This window comes from Pinus tabuliformis, chromosome 5_1 (genome assembly GCF_031772625.1).
Source record: "Pinus tabuliformis cultivar Carrire ecotype Pingquan chromosome 5_1, CPIR1, whole genome shotgun sequence".
Taxonomy (NCBI): Eukaryota; Viridiplantae; Streptophyta; class Pinopsida; order Pinales; family Pinaceae; genus Pinus; species Pinus tabuliformis.
This window is the reverse complement of record NC_142305.1, coordinates 728325283-728335635: the sequence shown is the minus strand read 5'-3', so window position 1 is coordinate 728335635 and position 10353 is coordinate 728325283. Positions and strand designations below refer to the sequence as shown.

The following is a 10353-nucleotide window of genomic DNA, read 5'->3' as shown; positions in this document are numbered from 1 at the left end:
AAATGGGTTGGGAACTATGGAAACCGTCAAATTTGAAGGATAGGTTTCTTTTGAAATTCTAACCCTGCTTGGAGGGACGGTTTTGGAAGCTAACAAGTAGTTGGAATTAGATTCTCCAACAATTTTTGCAATAGAGCTTTCACCTATAGTTTAAATTATATGAACATCATGGTTCTAATAAGTTACATAATTTTATTAACCACAAATTTGCCATGAAGATTTCCCTTACGCATACCAATCTTAGAATGAACTTCAAGTTGATTTTTCTTTGAGCTTAAATCAATACAACAGGTTCAAAGATTTTTTAATTTTGATTATAGAATTATTTAACCAGCTTACAAAGATACTGAGAGTGAATGTCAATTCTCAATGTTAGAATAAGAGGAAGAGGGCGAAAACCATAACGCAAGAGAAAAGTTGGTACCTAGGCAAGAAGGCATAGATCTGATGACTTTCTTGGCATGAGGGATATCTTTCATGGGTTCTCTAAATTCAAAAATGACATTTATGAAGCACAGTCCAGATTGATATGAAAAGAGAGTGGCTTATGGTGTTGTTTGTACCTTTCGATTCTTCACTATCTCCACACAGATTCATAGGTAGCTTAGGGCTCATGAGGTTTAGTGTGAATAACGAATTATTTAACCTAGAAAGATTAGAGACAAAAACAATAGGCTCATGAGGTTTAGTGTGAATAATGAAGTATTTAACCTGGAAAGATCAGAGCCAAAAACAATAGATTTGTAAGACATGATCTTTATTTTTAATATTTTCTTGTGATCTAATTCTAGCTGGCATAAGATGTGCATGAGGTGATAATTGAAGCCTTTGTTGAAAGACACAACACCTTTGGTCTTGAAAAAGTAATGATGTTGAAGAGTAATGAGGTTCTTGTTCTAAAAACTCAACTTCAAGATCAAATTTGGGTCAAAGTCATGTACACATCAAAGATTGGTGGAAAACCGATTAAGATCTTTGGTTTTTCCTTCAAATTTAGTCACTAGCTATTAGGTTTTCTGTAGAAAATTCGTTCTCCTTCTAGTCCTTGCAATGGATCATATTGCCTCTCTCTTTCTTGTTATATAAGAGAAGATGAATAACTTTTTGGGTTGTATTCAATTGTTGTGAGTGTGTCTTTATATATCCTTCACATGTGAGTGAATTAGCATGTTTAGGCCAACTAAGTATTGGATGGCAGACCCATCATTTGGAGGCTTCTAGACTCCACAAAATACATTAACAATTTTTATATCTTGTTATATGAGCCCTCCAAGGGCTAGTACATCATGATCTTGACTCTTTGAATTATCAACAAGACCCATAAAGCACTCAATGGGTACTCTCAACTAGGACCACAACAAGATGGGCAAGGAACCCATTTGAATAATAATAATTTTATTTTTCTTTTCTTTTGACAAGTACATCAATAATTACATTTTTTTTTTACAATTTCATTATCAAGTCATGACCCAAGTATAATAAATGAAGACCGAACTTAGTTACTTCTTCAACAAACCTACACCTGCACCTTCTTCATATTTAGACCCATCCAAATACAAATACCATAATTCAAACTTAAGATCATAATTAACTTCAACCAATTTTTTATCTGTTGTTACTTACTTATTGATAGTCACCAATTTAGATTGTTGTTCACTATTTATAAATAGGGAAAGATCAACAAAAAAATTACCAAATAATGAGTCAATACCAAAGGAATCAATGAACATTCCTTATTCGTGAGGACCATCAATTTTAGTTACAACATGTTGCATATATTTTTCTCTATTTAATGTAATCTTGTTAGGCTCTCCTTTCGAATGTAACCATAAATGTAACATATCCATAGACATGTATCCCTTCAAAAGTTGGAGTCAGTCTCAACTTAAAAAAATACCATATCATTAGGGATATTTGCAATGATTATGTCAATGGTATGTCGGACCATCTGATCTAATGAAAATATAATAAGTACATTAGCAAGCTCTCATATGACCTTCATGTTTGTCCTATCAAGTTGAAAAATTTTAGTTTCTGAAGGCTACATTTTCATATTTAATTTATTACATACTAAAAGAGGCATGATGTTCGAGGAAGCCTCTGAATCTATCATACAATTATGCACATTACAATTAAATATCTCATACGTAAGCAAGAATGGAGGTGTTTTTCTTTTTTGTGTAGGAATATTTTCTGATGGACGTTTCAAAATCTAAATTTGATCAGATGGAGGTCTTTCAAATCTAGCTACATCTTTGTCTAAAACAACTTTTTTTTTGGCATAATTTTCAAGAAAGTGATGCTGAATCTTCTGTTGAATTAGAGGAATTTTTAGCAATTCAAACAAAGAAATATTTGATTTTTGGTTTTTCATGTCTTCAATGGGGTCGTAATCTAGATTTGTGATAGTATATTCATGCATATTTTTTTATGATTTTTTAGTTCTTTTAGTTTTATCAGCAAGAAGAGAATCTTACATTTTAGCAGATCCTTTACTATCCATATTGTACTGGTGTTTATTAGCAAAAATTGGATCAATGTCTTCTTCAAACAAGGGGTCTAAAAAATGACCTATGACAGGTGGTGGCTAATCATGTTCATTTTCACTATAAGTTTCAACCTCTTGTTCATCAATTACATCAGAGGCAGTTTTAGTAATGATTATTTATATGGTTCCAAGTAAACCTTCAGTAGAAAATACCTCAGCTAGAGGTGGAGGTTTATTTTGGAAAGAATTCTTACAGGGATTCCTAAATTTGGATTTGTTCAAAGAAATTTATACTCAATGCATTTTAAAGTAGACAACATATTGAGAGCCTTTTAGAGGCTTTCCAAATTAAAATGATAGGAATCCTTCTTTTCATATGATTGTTTTGGTGTTTTTTATTTCTTATGAGACGAAGAAGGTGTATTAGTGTGTATATCAATATTGGCTTAAGACAAACAATATCCTTTTCTACAACTAATGCTTCCTCAAATTCTATCTATAGAGTAGGTTTCTTAACTCTTTTAACCCACACGGTAATATGGTGTAGTAAAGCTTTGACATAATAGGAAACAATTACATTTTGGAAAGCATACATTCAACAAGGATTTTATTTTTTAGTGAAAGAAATCTAAAATTGAAATCTTTTACCTTCTCTTCAGACTCCGTTATCATGTTTGACAATTTCGAAATAAACACCTCAGGTGGTTTATTATCTCCAAATTTCTCCAGAAACATGGTTTCAAACTATTCCCAAGAAATAATACTTTGGGGAGGCTGAGAAAAGTATTAAGTAGTGTCCTTCCCTTCAAATGCGTAAGGGAATAATATGAAGACCACGTCCTCATCCCATACACTCTTTTTTCTTATAGACATCATAGATGATTTGATGTGATCTTTAGCTGACTACATGGAATCATGGTTGAATTTGGGGATGAATTTATGCAGGTTCCTTGGTAGAGGATGTTTTACATTGGGAAGAGTAAAAACATCCTAATCAAGCCAAGGCGTTTTGGGATTTTCTTGTTAGTTTCCTTGATTTTTTCCAGGGTTACCTTGATTTTTTGCCATCCTTAGAGATCCTTTAGATTTTGATGACTCAGAAGAGATTCCTTCACTAGAGGATTCTTCTAAAGAAGAGGGTGAACAAAGAGGGGAGGGATGAGAACAAGAACCTCCAAATGGAACTGGTTGATCAGTTTCACTAGTAGGTTATTTAGATGTAGATTGATTGAGGTCTTTGGTTCAACGAGTTAAAATGTCATGTAATCTGTCATTAAAGGGAGTAGGCTAAGAGATATCATGTGGATCCAATACTGTGGGTTCTTGTAACTTGTTATAGTTACTACAACAACACCCAAATTTTTTGGGCACTTATAAAACTTTAGGTCCCCCATTCTGCTCGCCTCAGGGCATTAGGGTTATGATTAGATTTTAGATTAGTCAATCTCCCCATGACTCACTCCTATCAAGCCCTATCAATGTGTCCACTCACAAGATGTACATTGCATTCATTCAACATGTTTTATCTCATATATTGACCTTAGGGTTTTTGGGGTATATTGTTTCAATGATGCACCAAAATTCTCATGTGAATTCAACTTTTATCCTGCTACAATTTGCATTTCAATCGATGGAGGTATCACACATTGATGAACAAGACTTCACTTCAAATTTCATTTTGACTACATTAGGGTTTGTCATTAGAGAACTTTTGAGGTCTAAAATGGGCCTCCTAAGAAAAATGTACAACCAAAATCAACAAGAGCCAATAAGGCTCAAGGTGATGATGTCAACCATGGGGGGTGATTCACTATTTTTTGGGTGAAAAAGTAAAAAGATAAAAAAATAAAAAAATAATAAACTACTTTTTCAACTTGTATTTTCAATTTATCTCCCTAAGTTTTTCCTCAAATTTCGAGTGGGAGTACTCGTTGGATGCAAAATTTAACTCCTCATCCAAGACGTACCCATGTTGCATACTTTTGATGGACCCTATTACATGAAAAATGAGAAATACATGAAAAAAACATGATTGCAATCATGTTTTTCATGTATTTCTCATTTTTCGTGTAGCAGGGTCCTTCAAAAGTATGCAACATGGGTACTCCTTGGATGAGGAACCAAATTTTACATCCAGCGAGTGTTTCCACTTGAAATTTGAGTAAATCCATAGGGAGATAAGTTAAAAATAGGAGTTGAAAAAGTAGTTTTTTCTTTTTTCCGTCTAAAATTTGATGATGTAATCTAATATTATTTTATTGTTTCCAAAATTATTTTTTAATTTTTTTAGGAGGCCCATTTTAGACCTCAAAAGTCCCCTAATGCAAGTTTTTATGGCCATAATGTACTACGAGGCATTTTCTTGCCACTAACATGCATTTGCAAGAGATAGGTTGATATTTGTGCCATTGATCATACCATGCATGTGTCCTTATACCTTCATTCACTTTAGGGTTTGGAATACTATTGCCTTGAAAATATATTTTAAAACCCTAAATTATCGTAACTAAGAATGAAAGGTTAGACTTTGTTGCCTTGACCTTCACTTTCGATTCGCGTTATGTGGCTTGCACTTCACCATCATTAATGGTGTTTCCACTTTCATTGGTCACGTCACCATCCCTTTAGTTTCCATGAACATAGGTATTCAATTTCCAAAGGGAAGTTTTGTTTATGCATGAGAGACTAAGTTATCAAAGCTTTTCTTTCCACTTGGCATACCGACGCCATGCTCATTAAGTTGATCGATATGTTCACAGGTTAAGCATTCTTGAAGAAACAATGTTTATGTACATAGGGCTAATGCATGATAAATCATTAATTCAAGTAGGTAACTGAAACATTTTCACTATGAATTATTTAAATTTTCTATGAAGGCACCCCTTGCAACCTATTCTCTCATTTTTTATTTTTGTAATGTACCAAAGGTTCACACATTCAAATTATTGAACAATATCATGAAAAACACCTTTGGACTAATGTACATTATAATACAACATGTAGGTTGGATCATGGAAAATAGATTCAACAATTGTCATGTTGGGGATATCAAATAACCCAACAAGTGTAACATATCATACAAGAAGATAAGAAACCAACCCAGAAGTGTATATATGTGGGACATATATGTGCAAGCCATTTGTTTTATAATTTATGCTTGGAAGCTTTTTTAGAAAACGTACATAATATAGCAAACCATATTAATATAAATAAAAGGATTGGTAAAGTGAAATGGAAGCTTGAGGAGAATAATATGACCATCGATCTTATGTGTTGGGCATTGGGCATGGTCTCCCAAACATTGCATGGTCATTAGGGCTCAACCACATTGAAAAAAGTAAAAACCAAACAAGGCATTAGAAAATGTAATTGGAGCCCTCGGAACCTAGACCAATCAATGCAAATCTATTGAAATCACAATTACCATTATACCAAAACCCGCAGGTGTTAGTAAATGGACGCATCGCTAGAGTTAATGGATCCATGAGATGTGGTTAAGCACATGTCGTGAAACACACGGGGAGTGATGATTTATCCAATGTCCAATAATCTCCCCCCAATGTGAGCTGGGTGTGATTTGAACTTGAGACCTTTGGCTCTGATACAACTTATTGGAATCATTATTGTCGTTACACCAAAATCCATACGTGTTACTAAATGGAGGCATCACCAAAGTTAACAAATCCACAAGAGGTGTTTAAGCACATGTCGTGAAACACATGAGGAGCATTGGTTTATCCAATGTCCAACATCCACCTACCAATTGGAGATATGGTGTGGAAGCAAGGCATGAGGGAAAAAATAAATCGAAAAATCCTTCAACTTTTATCAAGCAAGGAACAACCTCTCTTGCATGTAAAATAAGTCAGGATCGTTCATTTACCTTGACAAAAGAAATGCCTAATAAATGATGGCAATGTGCACATACAAATAATAAAATTGAATAAATGGTAAAGGATTGACAAAGGATTCCTGCGCAGAGAGGTGGTCCAACGACTCCACTAGGGTACTGAATAGGCTCACTGGAAATAGAGAAATGTTTGTGATTCCTTGAGTCATTCGACTTGGGTACTGAATAGACCTGCACGCAATGAAGCAACACCAGAAACTCACTTTAATTTTATGTGTACAATAAGCCCTCTGCCTTTTTCTATCTGTCATCATTAACAGTTAGCATGTGTGAACTTCTAGTTTAATGTTTAATGGCTAGCAGGGGCTAGCTGTGAGATAGGGTAAGGCCACATATGTGAAAGATCAAGAAACCCTAGGAGTACCCATAGTATTTGTTCAATACATCATTGCATAATTTACGAGAATCGGTCCATTATAGGGACATAGGAAGAGATGTTGGATTCTACGTCTGGTTTTCCAATTGTTGTACTCGCTACAACAACACCGAAATTTTTTGGGTTAGTTTAAGAACTTTAGGTCCCTGCTTTTGCTTGCCTTAGGCCATTAGGGTTATGATCGGGTTTCATATTGTTCAAACTCCTCATGAATCACTTGTATGAAACTGTGTCGATGTGCACACTCATGCTATGTACGTTGCATTCATTCACCATGTTTTATCTGAGCTATTGACCTTACAATTGCCTTAGGATTTTATGAGATTTGTTGTTTCAATGATGCATCGAGTTTCACGTGACTTCATATTTTATCGTGATACACTTTGCCTTCCAATAGATAGAGGTACCACACATTAACGAATAGGACTTCACTTTGGATTTCATTTTGACTATGTTATGGTTTGTTAGGTTGTTGTTGTCATAATGTATTATCAGGCATTATCCTACCACCAACATGCATTTGCAAGAGACAAACAGATGTTTGTGTCATTGATCATACCACACATGTGTCCTTATGGCTTCAAGCACTTTAAGGTTTGGAAGACTATTGTCTTGACAATATATTTTAAAACCATAAATTATCATAACTAAGAATGGGATGTTAAATTTTTTTGTCTTGATCTTTACTTTAGGGTCGCATTACCTAGCTGGCACTCCAACATCTTTAATGGTGTTTTCACTTGCATTAGTCACATCATCATCCCTTTAATGTTCGTCAATATAAGCATTTAATTTCTAAAGGGAAGTTTTTTTAAATGAATGAGAGACTAATTTGTTAAAACTTTGCTTTCCACTTGGCATACCAACACCATGCTCATTAAGTTGATTCATATGTTCATAGGTTAAACATTCTTGAAGAAAGTTTGTTTATAAACATAGCGATAATGCATGATAAATCATTAATTCAAGTTGGTGTTAGGAATATTTACACTATGGCTTATATAAATTTTCTATTAAGGCGCCCCTTGCAGCCTATGCTCGCATTTTTTATTGTTGTAGTGTACTAAACATTCTAGCATTCAAATTATAGAACAACTATCACGAGAAACGCCTTTGGACTAATGTACATTATAATACGATATGTGGGTTGGATCGTGGACAATAGATTCAACGATTGTCATGGTGTGGATATCAAAGAACCTGATAGGTGTAACATATGGTTCAAGAAGATAAGGCACCGAGGCTCGAAAGAGTATATATGTGGAACATATGTATATATAAGCCATCTGTTTTGTACTTTACACCTGGAAGATTTTTATAAAAGGCCTACATATTATAGGGCAGTGTATTAATATGAAGAAAATGAATTGGGCAAGTGAAATGGAAGCTTGAGCAGAATCATATGACCATCGATCCCATGCCTTGGGCATTGGACGTGGACTCCCAAACATTGCACAGTTATTAGGGTGCTACCATATTGAAAGAAATAAAAATAAAAACAAGGCGTTACCAAATGAGATTCGAGCCCTCGGAACCAAGACTAATCCATACAAATCATGCAATGGAGACAACGAACCATCACTTGCATGGAGAAAATTATTCTTTATATATATATATATATGGAAACGCTGGGGAGATTCATAGTGAGCTGACTGCTTTGAGAATGTCACTGCATATATCTTACGATAAAAGTTGATCCCAAGAAAATGCATAGCCAGTGACAAAAAAAATTTGCGTGCAATGGGTGACCTAATGTTTTGGCATGAGATACATGTCAACGACATTTCAATTAAATATGAATCGCGCATGACTCTGAAGGAAAGACATTTAGAGTAGACGCATGTCGCTGCGCTGGAACACACATATGTATAGGAATCGCCAGGCTCAAACGAATACCACCAAGACTGCATGGGCTAGAGCTGCATACAACATACTACTCTATATGATAGCCAGCCATGTTTTATGTGCTTCATGATATTTACTGTCCATTGAACATCAAAATACATGTTGGCGGACAGAATGTAGAAAGAAAAGTGGAAACTTAAAACCATAGAACTACAATCTTGATTGTTTAGATTGTTGCAGTTTGAATGATAATCTCAGTCCTCTTCATGAATGGTGGAATGAAAATACTATTGTATGGGAAAATTGTAATGCAAGTGATAACAACATCAGTTTTCAATTTGGCATTTTTAGAGATGTTATGGAAAGTGGGATTGTCTCATCAAAATTTAGGGAAAAATATTTTTACGGCTTAAGGAATCTTAGTTCCATGGGACAAAATTTAATGACAGACACTTAAATTGGAGATACTTTCTTTGCTATCCTCATTGCAAATATTGATTTTGTATTATTTGCACATTTGATTGGTAACATGCAGACCTATTTGTGATCCCTAATACTTATTCTTAAAGAGTGGAGAGTTAAGAGACGGGATACAAAAGAATGGATGAAACACCACCAACTTCCATATAATCTGCAATACAAATGGTTTGCTACATGTGGAGTTGATCAAGAGACACTTTTGTGAAGCTTACCTACAAATCTCCATTGTGATATGCAACAACACTAGTGTTTGAACTTTTCTGCAGTTAGCACTGAAGGAACCTATATTGTTGGGGAAGGAGATTCAGTGACTAAAATGCTAATGATCATTCATGGGTATTTAGAGAATATATAACAATGGGACTACACTGGTTCAATTACACTGGTTCCTGGTGAGTTATGTGGTGAATAAATCCTCGCTTGAGCTTTGGATCCGAAATCTAGTTTAAACTTGTCAGCTTCTACGAGGACAACTAAAACTGTAGTGAAAGTCGATGCATTTGCACTGAGGGCAGAATATTTGAAGTTTGCTGCAAATCAGTTTAGGCGTTTGCACAACAAGAAGCTTCAACATACATTCTCTTTCTATTCTCACAGCAATGGAGGACATGGTCAACCTCTTTTGTACAAACAACTAGGCGGCGATAGAAAAGAAGAACGATGGCAGCAGATCTTCAAAAAAACGAGGACAATTTCCTCTTGAAGTTCCTGAAAAGCTTTGCGGCTCACAGTGGGTTCCTATGTGTTTGACAGCACAATGGTTTAGTGGAGGTATTTAGCAAAAGGATCTAGAAGGGAGTGCGCACCCCTTTGTCACATCTCTCATTTCAATTTTCCATCTATTCCCAAGTCACTAATCGCACCTGTAGCCCCAAAAGCATGCTCCAGAAAGTGTCACTAGGTCACTTCTCTTCAGGTCGCACGATCACATTATGAAGCCTCAGATAAGCCACCACGATGCGACCTTCATTGGACTACGACTATGCAACCTCCATGGGTCGCATATAACTCTCCATAGGTTGACATTTATATCCTGTCAAAGCACGCCACAACCGGATGCGACATGGTCACTCGAGTTGAATGCGATCAGGGATGGGGTGAAAAGATGCGGCCTGTACCATCTTGCAAATCGCGACCTCCTTATGAGTTGCATATCTAATTGTGACGTAGGAAGAGTGGCACTCCCAGATGTGATAAACCAAGTATGCGCTCGGAAAGGCCTCATCGAATAATATGAAAGTTCACCTACAAAGA

General features: G+C 35.4%; 1 pseudogene; it reads left to right on the top strand.

The window, feature by feature from the left end:
* Positions 1-8614: 8614 nt before the first annotated feature.
* On the top strand, positions 8615-9849 carry LOC149167006 (putative cyclic nucleotide-gated ion channel 14 pseudogene; annotated as a pseudogene).
* The last annotated feature ends 504 nt before the right edge of the window (positions 9850-10353 follow it).